The sequence below is a fragment of the Rhinopithecus bieti genome, unplaced genomic scaffold (genome assembly GCF_001698545.2).
Source record: "Rhinopithecus bieti isolate Rb0 unplaced genomic scaffold, ASM169854v2 scaffold_36909, whole genome shotgun sequence".
NCBI classification, from domain to species: Eukaryota; Metazoa; Chordata; class Mammalia; order Primates; family Cercopithecidae; genus Rhinopithecus; species Rhinopithecus bieti.
In genome coordinates this window covers 11,404-23,004 of record NW_016815391.1, presented here as the reverse complement: position 1 = coordinate 23,004, position 11,601 = coordinate 11,404, and the positions used below count along the sequence as shown (strand labels likewise).

Below are 11,601 nucleotides of genomic sequence, written 5' to 3'. Positions count from 1 at the left end.
GCAAGTCCAGGAAATTGGCTTTCATTCCCACTGATGAGCCTCACTCTACTGGCACCTCCCAACACATCTTGTTTCTAATCTCTGAATTCATTTACACAAAAGCTAAACTGAAGACTAATTTCAAAAGGTGATGTGAGTATGAAAAAAAAAAAAGAAGAAGAATAAGAAGATGAAGAAGAAGAATGTGCTTTTTAACCTTTCTCTTCTAAATGGGGAAGGTATCAGGCTAAGCAGAATCCCAGTCATGCTATCTACCTTACCTGGAGCTATTCAGTATACTTTCTGTCCCTTTACTCTCTGTGTTTCTGTTCTAGGTTAGATAGATATCCCACCAGTTATTACACTTATCTGTGGCAACTTAATCTCTCTTCTTTTTTTTTTTTTTTTTTTGAGACAGAGTCTTGCTCTGTCATCCAGGCTGGAATGCAATAGCGTGATCTCGGCTCACTGCAACCTCCACCTTCCAGGTTCAAGCGATTCTCCTGCCTCAGTCTCCTTAGTAGCTGGGATTACAGGCACGCACCACCACACCCGGCTAATTTCTGTATTTTTAGTAGAGACAGGGTTTCATCATGTTGGTCAGGCTGGTCTCGAACTCCTGACCTCAATTGATCCACCCATCTTGGCCTCCCAAAGGCATGAGACACCGTGCCTGGCCTAATCTCTCTAATTCTAAAATAAAAATATCAGGCTGGGCATGGTGGCTCACACCTATAATCTCAACACGTTAGGAGGTCGAGGCAAGAGGGAGTTCAAGACCAGCCTGGGCAACATGGTGAAACCCCATTTCCACAAAGAATACAAAAATTAGCCAGGCATGGTGGCACATGCCTGTGGTCCTAGTTACTTGGGAGACTGAGGTGGGAGGATCACTTGAGCTTGGAAGGTCAAGGCTGATGTGAGCCATGATCACACCACTGCACTCCATCCTAGATGACAGAGAGACTCTGTCTCAAATAAATACATAAAATAAAAAGTCATCTCTTCACCCTTACTAAATCTGTTCCTATCTAACAATAGCTTAATTGGTTGTGCATGTACACTGACTGGTGTATAGGCTGCTCAGGCTGCCATAATCAAATGCCACAGACTCACTGGCTTAAACAACGCAAATGTATTTTCTCAGAGTTTTGGAGACTGGAAGTTCCAGATCAAGGTGCCAACCAATTTGATTATTTGAGAGTGCCCTCTTCCTGGCCTACAGAAAGCCTCCTTCTTATGAAATAGGAAAGAAGAAACAGCAGCATCCTATTCTCGCACCCTTTAACCAAGGAAGTGCTGAGATGCTAGTAAAGTCTTGTATCAAAGCAAACAAATGCCACAACATTGATTTGTCTTCTTTGAATCGCCATTCCTCCTAATATCCACTAGGTCAAAACTCTGCCTGGGAGACTAGAATACAGACACTGGCCTATCCTGTCCTATTCTGATTGCAGGTTCACAGCAAAATGGCAACTATGTCCATTTAACTCACTCTCTACAGTATTGTTGGGCAGAGAAGCATTTAACTTCTTTTGATGATGATGATTATAGAGAAAAATGAAATATAAATGGCTACTGACAAGTCTCATTGTAGCAACTTTTATAACCCCATTATTAAGGAGATGAATATTTTCATATTCCTAAACAAGAGGTAATAACATGTCTAAAGCCTCTTTGCCCCTCACTTGTTAAAATGTTATTCTCATTTATTCTCCATCTTTTCCCCCTTGGTGTGCATTAGTTACTATGGAAACATCAGGATACCATAGTTTGAGCTTATCAACATTCTCAAGTTCTATTAGAGTATGAAGGCAATTTACATCAAGGTGTTGGAGAAGGGGGTTGTTGCTGAGACTTACAAATGAATGAAAGAGAAAATAAAATGTATGGCACAGCCAGACAGACACAGGCCTTATTCAGACAGCACCAGAGAAGCGTTAGGAGTTCATCTTATCTGCCCAATTTATCTACCAGAATCCTGACTGTAATCATTGAGGTCTATCAAGTAAAGATACTTACGTATAACAATACCACCATGGGTTCTTTCAACTCAGAGCTTTAGCAGAAGAGTTTTAAAAATTAGTTGAGTGACTGAACAACACACACTACGGAATTTATTACATGCACATTACTGAACGATTGACTTCATTATAAACAAATACACACACACATACACACACACACACCAAGTACCTCGAATATGAAGTCCACATTCCAACCATCAGATTAACCAGCCTACATGTATCTGTTTATCTATTCTTTCCACCTTTGATCCTATTACAATATATGAGAGTCCCAGAAGAGTTCAATCACTTTTATGATTTCAACTACCACCCATATGCTGAAGATTCCCAAATAGATATTTTGATCCCAGACCTCTGCCCACTTGTGTGTGGACATCTAGTATGTATCTCCACTACAGTGCCTCACATACAATTAAAACTGAATTTATCTTGTGTATTAGTCAAGGTTATTGAGGGTTCTCCCAGATATATATATATAATGAAAGAGACAGAGATTTATTATAAGGAATTGGCTCATGCAGTGGTGGAGACTGAGAAGTCCCATGATGTGCCATCTGCAAGCCAGAGATCCAAGAGAGCTGGTGGTATGGTTCCAGTCCAAGTCTCCTGAGAACAAGGAGAAGCAAGGTGTAAATTCCAGTTCAGTTGCAAGAGAAGACCAGCGTCCCAGCTCAGAAACAATCAGGCAGAGAAAATGAATTCTCCCCTACCCTGTCTTTTGTTCCATAAAGGCCTCCAACAGATTGGAAAAGACTCACCCACACTGAGGAAAGCAATCAGTTTTACTCAGTCTACCAATGTAAGTGTTAATCTCATCTACAACCACCCTCACAGACACCCCCAGAATAATATTTAGCCAAATATCTGGACATCCTTTGTTCCACTCAAGTTGACACATAAAATTAACCACCACATCATCTCCCCTCTGGAACTAGATAGTACCCCATATTCTTTACTCCAGTTGTGATATCACATCCGCCCAATCACTCAAGATAGAACTCTTCAAATCACCTTTGCCTCCTCCCTCTCCCTTATTCACTGTATTAAGTTAATCACTAAGTCCTACAATTTTTTTTTTTTTTTTTTTTTTTTTTTTTTTTTTTTTTTTTTTTTTTGACGCAGTCTCACTCTGTAACCCAGGCTGGAGTGCAATGGGGCAATCTTGGCTCACTGCAACCTCCGTCTCCTGGGTTCAAGAGATTCTCCTGCCTCAGCCTCCCGAGTAGCTGGGATTTCAGGTGCATGCCGTCACACCCAGCTAATTTTTTTGTATTTTTAGTAGAGACGGGGTTTCACTATGTTGGCCAGGCTGGTCTCAAACTCCTGACCTTGTGATCCACCTGCCTTGACCTCCCAAAGTTCTGGGATTACAGGCATGAGACACCACATCCAGCCAAGGCAGGGACAAATTTGAGGAATTTTTTAAAATATATATATATTTTGTCCCTGCCTGTATATTTCTGTCACCCATGCCGGTGATCACAGTTCACTGCAGCCTCAACCTCCTGGGCTCAAGCTATCCTCCCACCTCAGTTTCCCTAGTAGCTAGGACCACATGGGCACTCCACCGCCACCATACCCGACTAATTTTTTTAATTTTCATAGAGACAGGATCTCACTATGTTGCCCAGGGTGGTCTCAAACTCCTGGGCTCGAGTGATCCTCCCACGTTGGCCCCCCAAAGTGCTAGAATTACAGACATAAGCCACTACACCTGGCTTATATTTCTTTTTTGACATTATCTATTAATGTTATGAGAGACAAGTAATTGTTTTTGAAACAGTCTCACTGTCGCCCAGGCTGGAGTGCAGTGGCACCAATATGGCTCACTGCCACCTTGACCTCCCCAGGCTCAGGTGATCTTCCTGCCTCAATCTCCTGAGTAGCTGGGACCACAGTTGTGCACCATCACATCTGACTGATTTTTGTATATATTTTGTTGTTGTTGTAGAGATGGGGTTTCATCAGTTGCCCAGACTGATCTCAAACTCCTGGGCTCGAGGGATCTGCCCACCTCAGCCTCCCAAAGTGCTGGGATTACAGGTGTGAGGCACCATGCCCAGCCAGAGATGAGGATTAAGCTCAATTCCACCATTCCTACCTTCCATCCACTCCTTCCAATAAAGTTGTAGCATTATTTTTATTTCCTCTAATAGGAATCTTTTTCACTTTAAATAACATATATCCACTTATATTTTCTGTTTAATCAACCATAGATAGTATCTCCTTAACAACTTACTTTGCAAGATGAAGATATATTAGTGTTCTATATTTCTCTCTAACTCTCCTTACCCCTACCACCCAACCTGCATCCATTTCTCCACTTCTCTATTTTCACCCTTTTCCAAGCCATCATCTTAACAAGCCAGGTGCTCCAATGAACCACCCAGGAAATGGTGATGAAGTGAATGAGGACAAAGTGATGGTAAAGCAGCTTCATGGGTAGGAAACTCACATCTCTAAGAAATGCTGTGCAGAATTCGTTAGCATCTCTGAATTCTTGGAACATAAGAAAATCTCACTAAAATCCACCTGTCCTCCCCATGAATGACAGCGAAGAGCCAGTGCCTTCAGAGGGAGGACTTTTGTACAGCTGTACCAAGCCACCAGTCACCCAGTACAAGCAGAGACAGTCCCAAGGAAAATGGTGGCAGCTAAGGGGACATAAAGGAGAAGCTGGGTGCAGAGTCTGTCTTGCACTTAAAGACAGAGACTGCCCTACCATCCACACCCCAGAACATAAGCTATTTACCCAAAGGCAAAGTGGTCAATATTAATGTGACTCTTCAGGCATCACAAGGAGACAAGGGAGTGGTCAATCAGTTGAGCTCATATGTGCTGCTGGCCCCTCTGCCCAGCGCCAACAGCATCTTTTCAACGACAGCAGATCCAGCTCACTGAGCAGATCTGCATTCTAGTGAACTCATGGGCCTCCCACATCCTCCACTCAGGCTAGTACCCTGAAGACCTTAGATAGCCACATGTCCAAGCAAGTTTCTGCAGCTGTGGCTTTGCTCAGCCAGAAAGCTGGAAGCCAAGGTCTGTCTCTGGACACCTTAAACAAGCCAAGCTATCTCACCAATTTCCCTTCTGCTGCCAGCTCTGTGACCCCATGGCTGACACCCTTCACCCTGAAGCTGGATAGGACACACGTGATCCTGAACATTGTGTCTCAGCTCCCAAGTGCTTTGCTACCTCGGGCTTGGGTTCTGTGCTCTTCCAGAGTCCTTTCTCTACTGTGGCATTATACCCATCCAAGAAAGAGAAAGATAAGCCACCAAACATCTGAGATGTATGTCGAACCCAAAGACGAGGCCATCCTCTACAAGCACAACTGTAAGAACTGTAGCAAGGTTTGGGAGACTGGTACCTCCTTGCAGATCCATTCCCACATGCATACTGGAGAGAGACCCTTCATGTTCCCTGTGTGTGGTCATGGCTTCACCACCAAGGGTAACCTGAAGGTACACTTTCATCAATATCCCCAGATGAAGGCAAATCCCCAGCTGTTTGCCAACTTCCAGACCAAAATGGTGGTAGGCAATGGTACCCCATGCACTCTCTGTACCTGTCCCCATAGATGAATCCAGTCTCTCTTTAGACAGCAAACTTGTCCTGGTAACAAGGACCCCCTCCATAGAACTATCTCAAAATCTTTCTTCGGGCGCTAACCCCAATGACCATATGGGTAGCTCATTGCTGGGCCTTCTCCAGAAAGTGAGAGTGGACCCACACTCCCTGGGGTGGGGCCAAACCATAATTCCCCAAGGGTTGGCGGCTTTCAAGGGAGTAGGACCACCAAGCCCGGGTCAGAGACCATGAAATTGCAGCAGCTGGTAGAGAACAGCAACAAGACCACTTCTGACCCCAGTGAATGTCTCATTTGCCACCGAGTCTTAAGCTGCCAAAGTTCCTTCAAAATGCATTACCTCCCTTGGGAAAACTGGCCTCCATACCTTGTCTACACAGTCCCTGTACAGGGCTCCTGATAGGTAAGTAAAGAATGTTGCTTTCTAACAGGCTCAGGAGCCCCAAGTTATCTTGGGACCTCAAGAGAAGAGGAAATTTACCCAACTCATAGGTATTTGATCGTACAAACCCATAGCTGGGTTCGGCTTTAAAAAAAAGTCTTACCTGGCCAAAACTGTGGTTCATGCCTGTAATCCCAGCACTTTGGGAGGCCAAGGCGGGCGGATCACGAGATCAGGAGATTGAGACCATCCTGGCTAACATGGTAAAACCCCGTCTCTACTAAAAAAAACACAAAAATTAGCCGGGTGTGGTGGCACGTGCCAGTAGTCCCAGCTACTCGGGAGGCTGAGGCGGGAGAATCACTTGAACCCGGGGGCGGAGGTTGCAGTGAGCTGAGATTGCACCACTGCACTCCAGCCTGGGCAACAGAGCAAGACTCCATATATATATAAAAAAAGAGGCTTATCTAAGATTCCTTATGGAACAGAGTTCTGTCAAAGACAATTTTAAAAGCTTAGTTAAAAATAATTATTCTTGAAGCCAAGGCAGGTGGATCGCTTGAGGTCAGGAGTTCAAGACCAGCCAGGCCAATATGGTGAGACTCCGTCTCTACTAAAATATACAAAAATTAGCTGGGCGTGGCAGTGTGTGCCTGTAATCCCAGCTACTTGGAAGGCTGAGGCCCAAGAATCACTTGAACCCAGGAGGCGAAGGTTGCAGTGAGCCAAGATCATGCCACTGCACTCCAGCCTAGGTGACACAGTGAGACTCCATCTCAAAAAAAAAAAAACCTAACAATTATTATTATTATTGCTGCACTTTATACAAATAATCAGGCCAAGTATAATAAGCAAATCAGTCTTACCATGATTTGTCTTTAGTAAAATGGGAGACTGGAGAGAGAAAATTGTTTCAAGAACGATGATACACCTGTTATTAGATTATAGTCTCATTCGTTGTTTTTAAGTTTTTCCCACAATTTAGACTAACCGTACTTATTCCTGTGAACCAACTAGTGATCTCTGGCTGCTGCTCAGAAGAAACAAGAGGGATAGGTAATGTAAAAATCTGGGTCAGTATTCTAATTCTGGGCACATATTAGAATCAGCTAGCGACACCATATCCATACTGCTGTTGTACTCTTTGTGTAGGAATGCAGGATAAGCTTACTCAACATTTTCTTAAATTGAATACTTATTACAGATATCACCTTTTGTCAGAACTCAAGAGTTATGGATGGCCCTCACCATACTTACACTTTCTGACTGAGTTCCTCTCTACCCTGAATACAAGAGACCCTAATAGGTAGGCAAGAATATCATTGCCCAATACAGCCTGAAGAAGTTACAGAAGATGGATCTTCGTCTCTCTATAACCCTTAAGATTAAGGGTTCCCGACCAGGCACGGAGGCTCACGCCTGTAATCCCAGCACTTTGGGAGCTGAGGCTGGCGAATTACCTGAGGTCAGGAGTTCAAGACCAGCCTGGCCAACATGGCGAAACCCCGTCTCTACTAAAAATACAAAATTAGCCAGGCATGGTGGCATGCACCTGTAGTCCCAGCTACTTGGGAGGCTAAGGCAGGAGAATCACTTGAACCCGGGAGGCAAAGGTTGCAGAGGGCCGAGATCGCGCCACTGCACTCCAGCCTGGGTAACAGAGCAAGACTCCATCTCAAATAATAATAATAATAATAATAATAATAATAGATTAAGGATTCCTTTGTAAAAGGCAGGGGAGAAATATGTCAGAGGTGTTCAAACCAGAGTGCCTCCATCTTGAATAGGGGCTGGGTAAAATGAGGCTGAGACCTACTGGGCCGCATTCCCAGGAGGTTAAGCATTCTAAGTCACAGGATAAGATAGGAGGTCAGCACAAGATACAGGTCACAAAGACCTTGCTGATAAAAACAACATGTGGTAAAGCAGCAGGCCAAATCCCACTCAAACCAAGATGGCGAGGAAAGTAACCTCTGGTCCTCCTCACTGCTCATTATATGCCAATTATAATACATTAGCATGCTAAAAGACACTCCCACCAGCACCATGACAGTTTACAAATGCCAAGGCAACGTCAGGAAGTTACCATGTATGGTCTAAAACGGGGAGGGACCCTCAGTTCTGGGAGTTGCCCAACCCTTTCCCGGAAAACTCATGAATCAACCGCCACTTGTTTAGCATGTAGTTAAGAAATAACCACAAAAATAGCCAACCTGCAGCCCTCAAGGCTGCTCTGCCTATGAAGTAGCCATTCTTTTATTCCTTTACTTTAATAAATTTGCTCTCACTTGGGAAAAAAAATACATTATCACACCCACACTGGGGAGAGACCCATCCAATGTGAAATTTGTGGCCAACCTTTTTCTACCAGAGGCAACATAAAGACACTTCTCAGGGTTCACTGAACCAACTTATCCATAAGTACATACCCCATTAGTCAAAAGAAATTTACCAACATGGTCATGTTGCAACAACATATTTGGATGAATGTGGGCACTCAGATTCCCAGCATGGCCCCGCCAGAGAATCCCAGTGATTTTAAGGGTCCTGAGCCAATGATGGTCAGTGAGAATGGTAATACAAGTGCCATCTGCCATGATGATGTTGAAAGAAGACACCACTGTGGACAAAGTCAGCATCCAGGATGCCCCCAGTAGCTACTCAAAGGTCCTCATACCTCTTCTTAGCATCCACGTAATATCACCCACCCTAGGGTTTGCCATGAAGGCTTCCCTAGCAGTCACCAGGAAAGTGGGTCCTGTTCCTTCTGGCCTGCAGTGGCAAAGGAGCTGAAAAAACGATTTAGTGGAGAACAACAGTTTAATCACTCATTCTCACTGATGGGACACCAGAACTATTAGCCAAACTCCAGATGCTGTGGAAACCACATCCTTCCAAGCATGCTCCCTGGCCAGTAGCCAAGCAGAAAGCATTATGTCAAAGTCTCCAGATGCTGGGGGCAAAGCTGAGCACCCCAAGAACAGCCACACTGAGATGGGCCACCTCCCATCAACGTTTTTCTGAGCCCAGTCAACCTATGTCAAAGTTCAAGTTTTGACAGGCTTGGTGACCAGCGCTTGTAATCCCAGCTACTAATGAGACTGGGGCAGGAGGATCACTTGAGCCCAGGAGTTCAAGGTTATGGTAAGCTATGATTGTGCCACTGCACTCCAGTCTGTGCAAAAAGGAGAGACCCTGTCTCTAAAAAATAAAAATGAAAAGTTGAAGTTCCTGGTGATACAGCTAGGAGACAGGGAAACACTGGGTAGAAGAGGGTAGCTCCCCAGCAAAGGTCCCACCCTCAAGCCTGGATATCCACAGCCCTAAGTGAGAACAGGCATTCCTGTTTTGTGTCAAAATGTTGCCTTTTGGCCCATCACACCCCTATCCTGTACCCATATAAACCCCAAACCAGAGGCTCCAGAAGCAGGAGATGAGGAGATGAGCAGACAAATGGCAGAATGGCACGGCATAGGAGAGAAGAGAGGAAACATCAGGAGGAGTTTGGCTGGGGATGGTTGGAGAATCAGCCACTGGATGGCCAAACTCCAGGGGAAGATCATCTTCCCACTCCATCCCCTGTCCAGCTCCTCATCTATCCCACTGATAGCCACCACCACCACCCAATAAAACCCTGCATTCTCCATACTTCAAGTCCATGTGTGACCTGATTCTTCCAGGATTCTGGACAACAACTCAGGACACAGAAAGCTGTCACACTGGCCCTCTGCCTTTGCAGAAAGGTAGAGGGTCCACTGAGCTGATTAACACTTAAGCCATCTGCAGATGGCAAGGCTAAAAGAGCGCACTGTAACACACGCCCGCTTGGGCTCCTGCACCTGTCTGTCTGTTTACTCCCTCTCCTGTAAGAGGTTTGAGCAGCAGTGGCGACCAAACAGACAAGCCACACCCGTCACACGTCCTGTGAGGGGGGTCAGGGAACTCTCCACTTTCACTGGCACATTTGTTGGATCCTCAATCATGTCCCTGGTGTTAGTGGCCCAGCCACACTGACCAGGCCAAGCAACACAGCTGCACACAGTGTGAGAAGAACTTTTCGTCCACTAGTGCTCTTCAGATTCACAAGTGGACTCACACTAGAGAATAGCCTTTTGTGCGCAGCATACATGGGCAAGCTTTTACCGCCAAAGGCAACTTGAAGGTCCACTGTATGACTCATGGAGCAAACAATAACTCAGCACACCAGAGAAGGAAGCTAGCCATTGAGAACACTATGGCTCCATTAGGTAATGGAAAGAATCTCAGAAATGTTTCCAGGAAATCCTGGCCCCTTCAGTGAAGGTGGTGGAACCAATACACCAACATGCTCATCAGTGGTCTTGCCAGGAAGACTAGCAAGATCTCTATGACCCAGAGTGGTGGTGTTCCCACCCTCCCAGTTTCTGTGGGGGCCAACTCTGCTGTGAATAACACTACTGAGTCCAAGATGGATGGCTCCCAGTCAGGTATCAATGCCAATGTAGAAAAACCAGGTGCTACTGAGACTGTTCCCACACACTGGTTCCCTCACTTCCTGGAAGAAAACAAGATTGTGGTCAGCTAAGCTAAAGGGGAACTTGCCTGGAAGAAGAAACGTAGACAGAGTGAAATGTCTAGACCAAGCTTGTTCAACCCTCAGCCCGCAGGCCACACGCAGCCCAGGGCGGCTTTGAATGTGGCCCAACACAAATTACAAATTCGTGAAGTTTCTTAAAACATTCTGAGATTTTTTGTGATTTTTTTTTCAGCTTATCGGCTATTGTTAGTGTTCGTGTATTTTATGTGTGGCCCAAGACAATTCTTCTTCCAAGGTGGCCCAGGGAAGTCAAAAGTTTGGACACCCCTAGTCTAGACTGTGATTTTTATTCTTTTATTATTTTTTATTTGTATAAATTTATGGGGTACAAGTGTAATTTTGTTACTTGCATAGATTGTGTAGTGGTGAAGTCAGGGCTTTTAGGGCATTGATCACCCAAATAACCTACATTGTACTCCTTAAGCAATCACTCATTACCCACCCCTTGCCTTACCCTTCCAAGTCTCTGTTGTCTAACATTCCACACACTGCCTCTATGTGTACACTTTATAAACACTGGCTTGTTTCACCAAAGTCAATGGCCTCCAGTTCCATCCATGTTGCTGCAAAAGACATCACTGTATTCTTTTTATGGCTGTGTAGTATTCCATTATGTAGACATACCACAGTTTCTTTATCTAATCTTCCATTGATGGACACTTAGGTTGATTCCTTATCTTTGCTATTGTGAATAGTGCTGTGATAAACCTACTATTGCAGGTGTCTTTTTGATACAATGATTTATTTTTCTTTGGGTAGATACCCAGTAGTGGGATTGCTGGATGGAAAAGTAGTTGAATTTTTAGTTATTTGAGAAATCTCCATAGTTTTCCATAGAGGTTGCACTAATTTACATTCCCACCAACAGTGTATAAGAGTTCATTCCCTTTTCTCCCCATCCTCACTAACATCAATTAGTTTTTCTCTTTTTAATAGTAGCCATCCTGACTAGTGTAAGATGGTTTCTCATTGTGGTTTTAATTTGCACATCTCTGATGATTAGCAATGTTGAGCATTTTTTCATATGTCGGTTGGCCATTTGTCTTCT

The 11,601-nt window shown here is 44.5% G+C and overlaps 1 pseudogene; it reads left to right on the top strand.

Moving 5' to 3' along the window:
- The first annotated feature begins 1,550 nt into the window (after positions 1-1,550).
- On the top strand, positions 1,551-10,541 carry LOC108515934 (sal-like protein 4; annotated as a pseudogene).
- The last annotated feature ends 1,060 nt before the right edge of the window (positions 10,542-11,601 follow it).